Source organism: Trachemys scripta, chromosome 1 (genome assembly GCF_013100865.1).
Source record: "Trachemys scripta elegans isolate TJP31775 chromosome 1, CAS_Tse_1.0, whole genome shotgun sequence".
In the NCBI taxonomy this organism is placed as follows: domain Eukaryota; kingdom Metazoa; phylum Chordata; order Testudines; family Emydidae; genus Trachemys; species Trachemys scripta.
Window position 1 is genome coordinate 92,890,291 of NC_048298.1, and position 14,792 is coordinate 92,905,082.

Below are 14,792 nucleotides of genomic sequence, written 5' to 3' on the forward strand. Positions count from 1 at the left end.
TCTCATCTTGGCTATTACATCCCCCTCTTCTGTGGCCTCCCTGTATCCCAGCTCTCTAAATTTCAGCAAGTGAAGAGTGTTGTTGCATGCACAAGAATGCACAGCCACATCACCTCCATCCTTCCACAGCTCTGTTTCCCCATTCATTTCTTAATCCCTTTCAAGGGTCCTTATTTTTAAAGACCAATTGTAAAACAAAGAAAAATATATTTGTGCCTTTCCTGCTCCTTAATAATGGGTAAAGAATATCTGATATATAAAGCGTTATTTTCACATTAGAAGTATCAGGTTCTGCTTTCTTTTTCCTAGACAACTTTGGCAAAATCTTTGGAGGACCAGGAATATACCCCATCAGAGGAGGCTGAAACCTGGGCTGTAATTCTGCCAGCCCTCAAGCAAGAAAGAAGGAGCTCTTGAGGCATTCACAGTGTAAGAAAGGGAAGGCACTGGAAACCACCCAGTGAAATAAAGGGTCTGCTTAGCTGGCACTGGCCAGTGGGTTGTAGTTTTTAAAGTGACTGGCAGACAACTGTAATTTCTACAGATGAAGAATTCCAGAATGGCCTGGAGCTGCCCAGGATGGGCCCAGTAGCACCTGGCCCAGGGATCTCCCAGCTGGCCCTGGTGGAGGAGATGCCAGAGGAAGGGCAGGTGGGGTGAAGGGCCATGGGACGGGCCTGGCACTGCCCAGCCAGGGGCTGTGTGGGGCGGTGAAGGGGATTGTGGGTGTGTAGCTCTGCTTTACAAGGGCTGTGGTGACTGTGGGGCATGGAGGGAGGCTACTCTCTGCCCCCTCCCCCCCCGTAGAGTGCCCTTGCCCTCTCCCTTCCCAGCCTATCAGCTCCTCTGATCCTCCCCGCACCGGCAGGACACGCTCGGCAAGCCTACTCTAGTTCTCATTGGTTGGCCAAGTTGTCAATCTGCGCCCCTCCCTGACTGAGCGCCCATTGGCTGGGCTCTTCACTCTCGAGCGTTAGACCTCCTCTTCCTAGAGGCGCCTCCTCGACCACTGTTGGTTATGGTCGGAGTCAATCAGAAGCAACCCGTGTTTCTATTGGTGGATGATATGGAAACGGGGCGGAACTGTGCCTTGGCCGCGGCCGCTCCGCCCGGCTTGAAACCTCGCAGTGCCGGGGAGTTAGAGGTGTTAAAGCCGGAGCAGCGCGGCGGACGAGCGGTGAGTCTGTGCAAGGAACCGGCCCCGAGGACCAGTCTCTCACCGCAAGGAGCAGGCGCCGCCGCGGCTCTTCCCAGGCTTTGACCCGACTCAGGTGAGGTGCGGGCGGGGACGAGGAACGCAGCGCTCGCGCTTGGTTCTCAGGGTGGCGCTGGCGGCTTTGGGAGTGGACAGGGTCGGGCGGGTCTGCTCCGGTACCTGGGAGCCGCTTGTCTCGGCAGCGGGCTGGGGCCCGGGCAGTGGCTGTGCCCGGCCTAGCAGCAGAGCCGTTACCTGCCGTCTCCCCCTCGGCCGGAGAGCGGACAGGGGGCATCCGCAGGGGCACGGAGGTCGCCCCCGCCCCGTGCAGGGCAGCGCGCTGGCAGCCCTGCCCACAGGGCGAGCCCTGGCCCGGGGCAGCGCAGCACGTGCCCGTGCCCGCGCCTCTCTGCGGGGGCGGCGTTGTGCCGCGGGCGGTCCCTGCCCGGCGGTGGGTGGGTGCCGCTCGCGCGGGTTCATTTTCTCTCTCCTCTCCCCCCCTCCCCGCCCCGCGCGAGCACCGGGGGGGTAATCAGGAGTGCTCCTGTCCTGATCTGCCTCGACGCCGTGTGAAATGAGCCTTAAAGCGGTATTTTGTTCTGCCGAATACACTGTAGTTTCATGGTACCAAGATGCACTGGTCAGGTTAAGGAGGCAGTTCTCACAATAGCTACTGGTACCCTCTTCCAGTCCCGTCCTCCTGCTGAATCACCTTTGTGCTTATCTGCATTGCTTTCTTCCTGTTTGCGAGTCTTTCTGGCCTGGCCGCACCCAGAGAGGGCTAAGAATCTAGGTTTTTGTGGGAGAGACTGTTTATCAGGTCTGTCTTATCTACACTGATGTGCTAAGTAACACATGATAGCTTTGAACTTCGAAGCTGAACGAATGTTCTCCTAGAAGGAGTCCAAACTAGCAAACCATGTCGCCCTGCTCTTCTCTGTAAAGGAGGCACAGAGTAATTTGCATAGAGGTGTGGAGCTTTATGAACCTTGGTTCTAAGATTAAACACACATCCCTAACTCTCCTTAAAATACAGTTTCTTCCGTTAAGCATAGGTGTGATGCCTTTTGAGTTACTTTTCAGTTAAAAGTAAAAGCTCTGTAATCAGTTACTGCCTGTGTAAAGATACTTTCTAACTTAGTCACATTGTTACCTGATGACTAAGTTAATTTATCTGTGACACTCCAATGAAAGCTGCAAACCTTGATGCAGCCTTGCATTGATTCATATGCCCACTTTCTGGAATTGTGGCACTTAAATCCTCTGCTTAGCTGAGATGAGATAAGCAAATGTTTCTGCTATGTGGGGTGTTGAGAGAGGTAATATTGGGAAGAAAAGACCCTTAATATAAGTAAGTGGGGCTACTTTAGTAATTAAGTACTTTGAAGTTGTGCAGGATAACGCTAACAGTCCATGATACTACTGGGCTATGTGAAATTGCCTCTGAAGCTACATCTGTAGTAAACTGTACAGTTTACCTTAAGTCATGGAAGCTTTACATCAATAGAGGCTATTTAGGGTGGGTTGTTTCTCCTGAGCAGTTTGGATTATTTCAGTGTGTGTATATGTATATGCCTGCAGGCAGACACTACACAAAAATCTCTTGTCTAAGATTTTCAGTAGTTTTGTTGGAATCAGTGTAGAATCATGAATGGTACCAGATAAATAGCTGTGAAATGTCTGGACCTTCTAAACTGGATATGACTAAGAAGGTTGAATTTCTTATGTAGTGTCCTCTCTGTGTTTAATTTGTCTTGCCAAGAGCTGATATTGTAAGTTTTCAGGAGAAGGTAGTGACCTTGTCCTCAGGCTTGCATGGCCATATAGCGCACATCTGTTCTCCTATAAATAATAGGATGACTGATACTTTTATTAGGTTTTTCTGCTGATTACTCTTATTCCAGAGGAACAAACCCAGGCCTTGATGGGTTTCTGTCAGAGCAGTCTTATCTCACTTTCCAGGTTATTGATCCTAGGAGCATGGTTCTGCTTACTTCATGTCTGGTTCAAGTTAAACTTTCAGTAAAATAGTTAGACCCTTGTCAGCTTGACATCTTTGTTTAGGAGAGGTGGTTGTGGCTGTTGAGAATATACAATTTTTCTCATCCTTTCTAGATGTATTCTGATTGTCTGCCTTAAAATGGGCTAAAGAAAACAAGTCAATGTATTGTCACAACTAAGTCTACATTGTAAAGCAGTTCGTAAATAATGAGAAGGCCAGGAAATGGTTTATCCACTAAGTAGCAGTAGGGAAGGCATTGTACATATACCTTCACTTTGGAGACTTCAGTCATCTATGGGTATGTCCACACTGCAATTAAAAACCTAAGCTCTAGGACCTTGCAAGGTGGGTGGGTTCCAGAGCCTGGGCTGCAGCCCAGTGTCTGCACTGCACTTACCGCCCCTTAGCCTGAGCCCCGGGAGCCACCGTTTTTAATTGCAGTATAAACCTACCCCGTATGTCCTCCTAAGCATTTGTTTCCCTGGAATGACAAATACCAGGGGACTGAAGGTCTTGTGTTAAAACTCTGTAGAAAATGGCAACTAGTACTTCTCTTAAATTGCAAATTTTTCTAATGTCCTCTGTGTAGTCAAAAGCTGCAGGTGTTTAAAGCAGTCAAGCATGCTGATAATGCAAAAGCTCATAGTCTGACTGCTGAGGCCTGGTATTAGTATTGTAACAGGCAGCATGAAAGCACGAAGCATTATTTTATTGATCTTGCTTTAAAAATGCCATATTAAATGATGCAACAAACCCTATTTCATAGGATAATTCTCTTCCAAACTATCTCCATGAAGGTGAGAACGAGAATGTACATGCCTGCATGGCTAGCTGTGTTTGAAAATGTGAGAGATCAAGCTGCTATAGTGTCTAAATTATTTCAGACATTGATTGGACACCAGTCTGTGGGAGGTGTCTCTCATGACCTTCTCAATATGCTGAGTTGCTGGGAGATGAACAGTGGGACTAGTTTGTTCTGAGTTTTTTGCTACCTCTAACCTTCTAATTAGGCTGGAATGACTTTAAGACTCTTGAGTATGAGTAGCCTTCTGAATCTTTCTCTTGCCCAGGATTATGTAACTTTTAGGGATCTGTATGACTTTACCATGGTGAGATCATAAAACGGACCTGCTTGGAGGTACAGGCACACTCTTATGGTTAATCTAGGATTTATTTAAAGAGGAACTAAGAGTTATGATGCAAAAATCTTTCTATAGTAGGTCTACATTCTTGCAAGGTAGCTTCAGGTTGTCTTATAGGAGAGGCTTTCTAACAGCTAAACTTCAAGGTCCAGAAACTAGTGTGAAGTTCTTCTGAAAGATGTCTGAATCCTCAAGACGGAACATAAGATTGAACATGGTTTTGTTCATTGTAAGTGCAGTGCTTAATCTGAAGGAATGCTAGATGGCACTGAGGGTTCTTCCTGGCTTCTAATATGTATATTTTGTTAACCCACTTGCTTGATGTTTATTTGCAATTTTAAAGCATATATGCAAACAGCTGCATTGCATAATAAGTGTTAGAGAAAAATTTTCCTTGTGTTCATTTTCAGTAATTCCTTTGGCTGGGATAAAGCTGTAATAGTATTGCATTGCCTGCCTGCAGCAGCATTGTTTTTGCTGGCAATCAATCTAGTTGTGTGCTGGCTTGAGGTGACCTTGCATCTTCAGTTTCTTTTTGGTCTGAGCACGCCGTCCGGTAGGACTAATTCAGTCGTCTTTGCAAAAGGATCTGGAAACGAACAACCTATCTTGAAGTGTTATCCAATAACACAAACTGTATGTAGTCACATGCAAATGCAATGTCTACCCTGGAAGTTATTACCAATGGGTGTGTCCTAGTAAATTAGGAGTACATTAACTACAGGTTTGTGTTAATCTCTGTGCCCTTGTTTAATTATGGTTTATCCCTTTCATGCACACTTTCCCTTTTAAGTCACTTGGTGGCTGTGGGAACTTGTATTGAGAAGATCAACGTTTTCGGAACTCAACACTGATTCCTGTTGCTATGCCACTACAGTACTCTTGGATAACAACATCTGATCTGATACCAACCCAGATTCTCTCCACAGCATACACCATGTACCTGCTTTCAGTCATTGCCTCTTCAATCTGTTACTCTCCCAGGCAGCATGCTGCTTTTTCCCTGAGCTTCCTAGAGAAGACCAAAGAGGTAGTGGAGTTTGCAATTTTCCATTAATAAAACTCTGAACAATTTCATTGCCAGTTACTTCAGAAACTAGTTCTTTTGCTCTTGCATTATGTATTGCTTATGTCAATGTCACCTTTGTGTCTAAGCACAACAAAATTGTAACTATAGAACTCCCTGGCATATTTATCTGAAATAATAGTTCCCCACACCTGAGGAAGAGCTCTGTATAGTTCAAAAGCTTGTACCTTCCATGAACCGATGTCAATCCAATAAAAGATGTTACCATACCTTGTCTCTCATATTCTGGGCCCAACAGGGTTACAACAACACTTCATACAGCAGCAGGAAACATAGGCAATAGATATGCATTATGTTGGATGAGGAAAGGCATTATGAGCAGGGTATGCAAAGGCATATTTCATAACTCCTGTGGATTTGTGTTGCTGGGGTTTGAGGTTTCATCTTCCTTCAAAAGAAAACTAGTATCTAGTTACAATGTACACAAGCAGCTTTAGGCACTTTACTAAGGAGTAGAGTCTAGAGCCAGGTGGATGGGTGACCAGCAACAATCTGTAACAAATGAACCGTAGTATATGTTGAGAGAAATTTAACAGTTTAGGAACGTTTGTCATGATCAAGATCGGCATGAATTCTGCTGCTCATCAAAAGTTAGTTTTACTGATCAATCTCAGCAAGAAATCCACATGATATGATGTAGGTTAAGACACAGGAACTACAGTTCTCATGTGAATGCATGCAAAGCAGATACTCAGATTTGTAAGGCAGGTTCTATTTTTGATAGAAAAATCTTTGGTGTAGGCAAAGCTTACAACTTTGGTTTCTTGTATTTGGCTAGGAACTGCGTTTCTTGTCAGATAAGAATAAACAGGAAATTGCAATCTTGATTAAGTAAAGTGTATTCTTGTAGTTTACTTCTCTGTAATTGGGTTTAGTGATACAACACAATTTAAGATATGATCTTAACTTCCTTTAAATGCGCCTGTTCACTTGAGTTTATGCTATATCTTGACCAACCTGGATGTGCAGGATATGCAGGTGGCTTTACTGTTAGAATGCAGGCTCTTTTCGTCTTAAGAGGATGGCTGCTTTTGTGTCGGAGTGATTTTAGTGGCATGCTTGGTGCTGCTTTGAGCAGAAGTGAACTGGAGTCACTGATCTGATTTTACAGCAACGCTGTAGTAGTTATGGTGGTGGTTTAATCTTGCACCCTGTGTAACTAAAGTGTAACTAAAACAGTTATTTGTTAACCCCCCCAGCCGCGAAATGTAGCTGGTAACTGTCTATAAAATGGTATGGTTTTCCAGGTGAACTTTTTTTAGGATGAAATAGTGAGGGCTTTTTGGCTGTAAACTCTGTTGGGCAGGGACTGTCATGCTACGTCTGTAGAATGCCTTGCAAAATGGGGTGCCAAACTGGTTATTGCCTTTAGGTGCTATTGCAGTATGAATGTTAATACTAGAACATCATAAAAGTTTAAACTTTCTATTGCATGCTAAAATGTTCTTTATCTGCTTTATTTAACTTCCTGACACACCAGTCTTGTACAGAAAACTGCAACCTCAAGTGCTAAGCTATTGTATGGCAGGCAACGTGAAATGCACACATGTAATATTGACACTAGTGTACTGGCATGATTCAGCCACCTAAAAGTGGAATTCCCAAATAATTTCAGTAAGACTTTATATGTGATTTTTAATAATGGTTACATAGATATATGCAACTATGTATTGCATTGTAAATATTAAATCTGGAAATATGTGGTTGTATCAACCATAACTCTGTCTAGTTCTTTCTCTCTTCCACTTACTGGTAATTGCCATGTAAAATACTTTAAATTTTCCCTTGTGCACATCTGATTATGACAGTATGGACTATGATTCTTCAATATAGGCCAAAAAGGCAGATGCAGGTTATATCTGAAACCAATATTTTTGACCATATTGGTAGAATATGGTGGGGTGATGTCTCTACTCTGACAATTACTGCATCTAGCTTACAAATACAGTCTCTCGCTTGTTTGGGTACTGGGAGGATTAGTTGTGTAGACTTACCCCATCCACCACACTTATGGTGGAGAGGCTAAACTTTATTGTGGTCCATGTGGGAAGGCTATTACTCATTGATTATGAGGAGTAAGAATGTGCCCGTATTTTTCTTCCTCCTCTTGTTTTGTTTTTTTCTCTTATCACTGAAACTTTGTCTGGTACATTATATTTTCCGAATTATTGCCCTTACAGTGAGGGGAACATGAAATTTTATAGGGTGTACATGCTTCCTGTAAGAGTGAATTTGCTACGTCCTGGTGCTTGAGTTGAATCCCTCCCTATTCTATTGTACTTGGAGACCACTACTTATGAGCAGCACTAGCACTTCAGACTCGTAAAAGAACACGCTCTATGGAGTTTCCAGAGTAAAGGAGACATAAAAGGGGTGAAAAAATGTGGGGAAAGCACTCAAATATTTATGGTGATAAGTGCTCTAGAGCAGTGGTTCTCAACTTTTCCAGACTATTGTACCCCTTTCAGGGGGTCTGATTTGTCTTGTGTATCCCAAGTTTCACCTCACTTAAACTACTTGCCGACAAAATCAGACATAAAAATACAAAAGTGTCACAGCCACTATTACTGAAAAAGTGCTGACTTTCTCATTTTCATCATAGGATTACAATATTTATATATGCCAATTGATTTATTTTATACTTGAGCCTGTTTTTCACTTGTGAGCCTTGTCTGAAGTCACAGACCCGGGCGGCGGGGTTGAAGCCTGAGACCTGTCACCACCCAGAGCTGAAGCATGTAACTTAGCTTCACAGGGCCCTGGCACTTGGGACCCCCCCTAAATTTGTCCCATGACCCCCCTGGGGGTTGCAACCCCCAGGTTAAGCAACACTGATCTAGACAAGTTGAGTACCCCCTGGAAGACCTCTGTGTACCACCAGGTTGAGAGCCATTGCTCTAGAAACATTTAAGAGGAGGGTTTGGGAGGACAGGTTCTATATCAGTAAAAGATTGAGAGGCTTATTGTGTGCACAACTAGGCTCCTTATTAAAAATGAATAACTTCCTCTTTGGAAAGAGGAAAAAGGTAGAGGTCAGGGCTGGAAGACTAACCAGAAGAAGCAAGTTAGCTTAAGGTCATGTCAGACAGGGCAGGGGAAAGCTCAGTGTAGCAGAAACAAGTGGAAACAACAGAGTGTGGGGTGCACACAGGGTTCAACTAGATAAGTATGCAGGGATGGAGCAGTGCAAAGCCCTGGAGATGTTAGATATGTCTTCAGAATCTGAGGGCAAGTCTATACTACAAAATTAAGTTGACCTAAATTACATTGACCTACAGCCACTGCAGTAACTGAATGGGTTCTACACATCCACACTACACTCCTTGTGTCAGCCTCACTAGGATTTAACTGCCAGTGAGGGGCATTGTGGGATTGTTTCTGAAAGGGAGCAACAGTCGATGTAAGCAATGCAGTATCTACACTGACACTGTATTGGCCTAACTGTGTTGACCTAATTATGTCAACCTAAGAGCTAGACCTCTCTTGGAGGTGGAGTTAAGTCAGTGTAGTGGGTGAGTTACATCAATGAGAGCTACATTTTAGTGTAGACGCTTACAGAGCTGGTCAACATAAGATGTGCCTTACATCGTCCGAACTCTGTAGTGTAGACCAGGCCTCAGTATTTATAGGTGGTGAAGTTGTTTTCACTTGGTCCCTGCATACCTGTTGAGCCTCAAGGCTGCTTTGTATTTTCTATTAAAGTGTCTTGGCTGTTTTCCTGGCCAGAAGGTACTTAATGAGTCCTCTTTGCAGCTTATCTCTGCTTTCAAGGGAGGATCTCCCAACCCTTGACTGCATGGGGAGTGGTGTTGAGAATCAAACTTGGATCTTGTAAACCTTAGCTACGCTAGGCTTTTCTGTCCAACATTTCCACATTTGCTCTCAATGGTAGAGCTGAACCATTTGAAACGCAGGTGGGCAACTTTTGGCACAAAGGCCTAGTATACAGACTGTCACAGTGTAGTAGAACTAATTACAAAGACAGCCATAGTGTTTCTGGTGAGCTGTAGACCCTGTTTCCATTGTAGAAATCACATTTGAACATGGCTGCCAAACAACTTCAAGTTTTCATTCTATATGGATAGGGGAAAATATTAGAATATTTATTTGAAATATTATTGGTATGGAAGATAAAAAAAATTCTGATATGCTATTGCATTGAATTTCTGTACCTAGAGGCCAGGATGATATGGTTGTACCAATATTTTCCTTGGTAAGGCCTTGTGCCCTACAGCTCCACAAAAAGTAGCCAGCCCCATTTTTCTTCCCTGTCTTCAAACTAGATGTAATTAACTTAATCCCTGCCCTCTCCTGTGACAAGCAAATGTGTATTTACTACAATAATGTGAGTAGCTGGAGGGTTCTTATACTTAAAGCATCTGACTAAACTTTTTTCAGCACCCCAAAGAGTCTCATCATCCTTAATGCAAAGTATTGGAGAAGGAAGAAAAGTGACCCTGAGATAACAAGGGGCTAAAACTGTCTGAAAGTCCTTACACCCTCTAATGCAGTGTTCCTGAGGAATTCTACATGTCTGGTCAAAGTTCTTGCTGTTTGTTCTGACTCCTGAGGCAACAATCCCCCAGCAAAACTGTTTGAGCAGCAGGGATGGGCTGCAGTTTTCTAAACTACTGCTCTCTCCGTAAGTGGGATTACTCTGTCCAGTGGTCATGAAGTATGTGTTCTCCCTCTGGAATGTTTTCCTTGTGGGCATGCTGTCTCTGGGAGAGGGATTCTCTCCTTTGCTGAGAAAGCATGTACTGTATATCACTAATAAGAAACAACAGTTGCAGAAAGCATATAATGCAGGATAGTGATCTTGGAATATTTATTTCAAGTAAACCGTGTTAGGTGACAGCCAGCCTAGATTTGCTGGATTTAAGACTGATCTTAAAGTTAAGATAAGGCCACCCCCTGCGAGCAGCAGTTGGTATTTTCAGACACCAGTGTGTGCGCTTTGTAAGCCCTAGTTAGCTTTATTGAGTCAACTATAAAGTGTAATATGACTTAGTTTGAACAGTGTTATTGCGTGGGGTGGGAAATGTGACTGACCATTGCCATCACCCAGATAAATTGTGATGGTAGTGTCTTACTGTTGTATGATTTGTGTTTTTTGGGAATTCCCACTTTGTCACAAAGCAACCCTCCTGTGACAAGGACTATACTAGAGGGTGGAAATGCTGCTTCATGCACTTACCAGATAGTGCTTGAGATCAAATTAAGAGAATTCTAAAGCTGGTCATCCAAAAGCATGTATCCCATATTCACCATTCTGAAAATACCTGCTGGAGACCTTTCAAGGGAACCTGTAAGACCCACACTAACTCTTGTCTTTCTATCTCATGATTGACCTTGACAGTAGACTACTTCAGATTAACTTATCAGAGAAATTCCTTGTTGCGTGGTACAGAGAGGAAAGGTAGAAAGAAGTCTCTTTTTCGGACATGACTGTCCACTTCCAGAATCCAGTTTGCCATTCACTATCTAAACCTTGTATAAATCAGGTAGTGCACATATGTGAAATGAACTAATTTTCCAGCAGGATAGGAATGGTTCAGTGTCTTGAAGTTGACATATTTGGACCCTAGAACTTAAAATTTCTCATCAGTGGTTAATTTACCCCTCTCCTCCAGTTAGTCCAACTCCCTTTAACCTGTTGTCACTAAGATTCTTGATACCGCGCATATTTATTGCCCCATTCGCATGTACTCTATCCAGCTGAATACGTGATGCCAAAATGTCCTCAAAGTTTCTGGATTACTTTTTCTCATGGCCAGCGGGGCACATATTAATGCTGTACCTTTTACTTACTGTACAGTAGTAGAAATATTGCAACTGGCAAGTCTGGACAGCCCTAATGTCAATGAATTTTTTTAACAAAAATCACCAAACATCTACATTCCAATTATGAAATAAATCATTGTCCAATGTCTTGGATGAGTCAGGATGTGACTAGAAAGGAAAGCAGTGAACTATATACTCCTGAGGGAATTCTGTGCCAAAAAATAAAAATTCTGTGCACACTATTTTAAAATTCTGCATATTTTGTCAAATAAATACAGAGGCTCCAGCATGGGAGTGGGGAGCACAGGTCACTGGCTGCACAGAGGTGGGAGATCACCCTGCAGCTTCCCTCCGCCCCCAGACATGGACTTGGCAGTGAGGCTGCACCCAACCCTGACACAGTGCAACAGCTGGGCCTGCCCCAGAAACACTCTGGGATCCTGCCCCTCTGCGCCAGGCGCACCAAGATAGCAAGCAAGAGGGACAGTCTTGCACACATGCTCAGCCCTGGGCCCCAATCCAGGTGTGGCGCAAACAGGCTCAGCCTGGCATGCTCCAAGTATGGAGGGGCTTAGTGTGGGGGATCCAGGTGTGGAGTGAGGGGGTTCTGTGTGGGGCAATATGGGTGCGGTGTTCGGATGCAGTGGGGATTTGGATGCACAGGGGCTCATTGTGGGGGTCCCAGGTGCAGGGGGAATGGGACTCTGGGTGAGGGTCCAGGTGAAGGTGGTTGGGGCTCAGCAAGGGAGTCTGGGTGCTGGGAGAGTGGGCACAAGCACTTGGTGGGGTGGAGGTCCAGGTGCAGCTGGTTGGGGCTTGGTGCGGTGGGGGTTTGGGTGTGGGGACCTCAGTAGGGAGTGGCCTGGATGCAGGGGTGTGGGTCCAGATGCAGGGGGAGTAGGGCTTGGCAGAGGTCCAGATGCAGGGGGAGTAGGGCATGGTGGGGCGGACTGGGTGTGGCAGGGCGTGAGTTCAGGTGTAGGGGGGCTCAGTGTAGGGGTTCTGGCTGCAGGAGGTGTTGGGCCTCGTGGGGTCCGGATATAGGGAGGTCCAGATGCACAGGGGTTGGATGGGTGGGTGAGTATCTCCATCTATAGTGAATCCTCCTGTGGTGGTTGAAAGGGTCAGGAAGCAGGGGGTTGGAGCTTCCTGCAACCGGGGGAGCTTTCTGGGGGTGGGTCTGACCTACCTCCAGCCGCTTCTTGCAGGGGAAGAGCAAGTCCCATCCTCCGCCACTTCCATCCAAGCCAGGACTAGCAGCTGAGCCCAGCACAGGACAGGAGCCACCAAGGCATCTGCAGCCCCCCCACCCCACCCCCGTGGTGATTTACCTCTCTGCTGGCTGCTTTGGGTGCCCAAAATGACATGCCTTTGCTGTTGGGGAGGGACACATGACCACTCTTTCAGCTTCCCTTTGCTTCCCCATCATTTTTCTGTGGGGAAGCAAAGAGATCTGTGGGGGACATGAATTCTGCATGTGTGCAGTGGTGCAGAATTCCCCCAGGAGCAACTGTAGTAAGTCTAGTAATGACTTCTGGAAGTCTTAAGTAAAAGCTCCATTAAAAAGAACAAAGCTGTGTAGTAACACAACCTCCTAAAAAAAAAAAAAAAAAAAGGTAAAGATGAGCATAATGAAGAACTTCTTAAATTCTAAGGAGGCTGTGTAGTAGGGTCAGGATGGAATTCCTGTCCCCACCCCCAACCCCACTGCGATCTACAGCATTAGACAGTTGACTGAGTGCACTGTGACTTTTGGCTTTGTCTGTAGCATCAGGCTATGTATGTTGTAGAGCATACTGGATTTGATGGGCTAATAGTTAGATCCAGAAAACTATTCTCCTAGGAACAGACATGAAATATTAAACTTAGCTTCTTCAATTATAACTGAGGTTTCAAGCTACAGTTCTATCTACAAACTAGGGTATAACCTTGTTTTTGCTCTTTCCTTGTTCATCTTCCCACTCACTTAATCAGTCCTAAGAAGTGGAGGCCAAACAGTTCCTCAGCAAATTCAGAGGAACATTCATAATGAATAGTAGATGCTGCAGTCTTGCAAGAAGCTGCTTTCAGTTCATAGTCACATGATGCGTTTTAACACTCTCACCACTTGCTTAACCTACGTACTGCACTTTCCAGTTCGGCACCATCTGCTATATAATTAGATCTCTTAAATATGGTTATCTTTTAGTTGTTGTTTTTGATGAACTGTGCTCAGATGGCTGGGGAAGGAGAAATAGTTCTATCAGCAGAACCGAGGCAAGAACAGATTGCTCAGGCGATACATTTGAATGGGACTCCTATCATGTCTATTGATGAATGTTTCAGATCAGCCAGGCTATTCAAGGTCAGATTCTTTAAACATTCTACATTAGCAAGGAGTATCCAAGTTTTCCCACTGGGAAGAGATTCTTAGCTGTGATTGAATTGTATCTTCATCCGCCAGTAATACTAGTTCTCTAATGACAGAATCTTGTCATGTCAACAAGACATGGAGTTTGCCCTTCTTGATGGAAGGTCCTAAGTTGATGTATTCAGTGGGTTGTAACTACAGAGTGGTTTGTGGGACAATTCAACAAAGAACTGATGACTTTATATTTGAACAAAGTTCACAAATGTCAGACAACCTAAAAATGTGAACTGCATACACAGTGAGTCTGTTTATCTAGACAGTAACACTTACCTAACCCAACCTAATCTTCATTTCCCCTTCTTTCTAATCTTGTCTCTACAATGCTGCCATAAAGGTCACTAAACACACTTCAGGATAATTTCCTATGAAATTTTCTTACTCATCTAGTAAGACACTTATAAATGTATCAAAAGGTAAGCTTCCAGACAAATCAGTCCTGCATGTAGAAAGGGAAGCACAAGCTCCATTTCTGAGCATGTACACTGATGTTCTGTTACAGTGAGCTGTTTCAGACACTACACTACTTCTACCTAGGTATTCTATGGCCCAGTGCACCTCACAAACATCGGTGAAGTTATCCTGACAAGACTCTAAAGTAGGAAAGTATATTCCCATTTTACAAATAGAGCTGATGTACCTGTGACCCTCCCAAGGCCACACAGGATATCTGTGGCAAATCCAGGAACTGGTCCCAGTCCAAGACTTGCACTATAAGACCAACCTCTTTCCCTTTAAGTGCTATTCTCTGATAAGAAAGGAGACAAATCTGCCTCAGCATGGTAACTCCTTTTCCCCAGAAATTCTGTTTTAGCACCTATGGGACTAGTCTGGGAATCTCCAGTTAGTGAAAGCTTTGGAAGACTCAAATCAGAAGTCTCCTGGTTTAATACTAGCTGTTTAACCCGCCCTCCAAGTACTACAGTAAATTTGATGCAAAACTCCTGTTAGTGCTCTTTGATTATTTTCAGTCTAACATTACTTCTGCTTTTACCTAGTTTAGTATAGTCCAAGCCCATCTTGATGAGCAATGGCTCAATCCCAAAAATAACAATTCTGTGGCTGCTGACAAAGTAAACACTGGGGGAGAGGGGGTAATGCAAATAGTTCTGGAAGATTAAATTACAAACAGATAACGCTGGCTTCTTTTAAAGGTCTTGAAACAGTTCTTAGTT

The 14,792-nt window shown here is 44.3% G+C and overlaps 1 protein-coding gene across 2 annotated transcripts in view; it reads left to right on the forward strand.

The window, feature by feature from the left end:
• The first annotated feature begins 1,100 nt into the window (after window positions 1-1,100).
• The window catches only part of MYH9 (myosin heavy chain 9), a 90,116-nt gene continuing 76,424 nt past the window's right edge, over window positions 1,101-14,792 (forward strand). Inside the window, exon 1 of one of the 2 annotated variants that reach the window (XM_034777637.1) lies at window positions 1,101-1,276. The gene's annotated coding sequence lies outside the window, so the exon portion shown is untranslated. The remainder of the gene's footprint in view (window positions 1,277-14,792) is intronic. The other variant, XM_034777626.1, reaches the window with a different exon arrangement.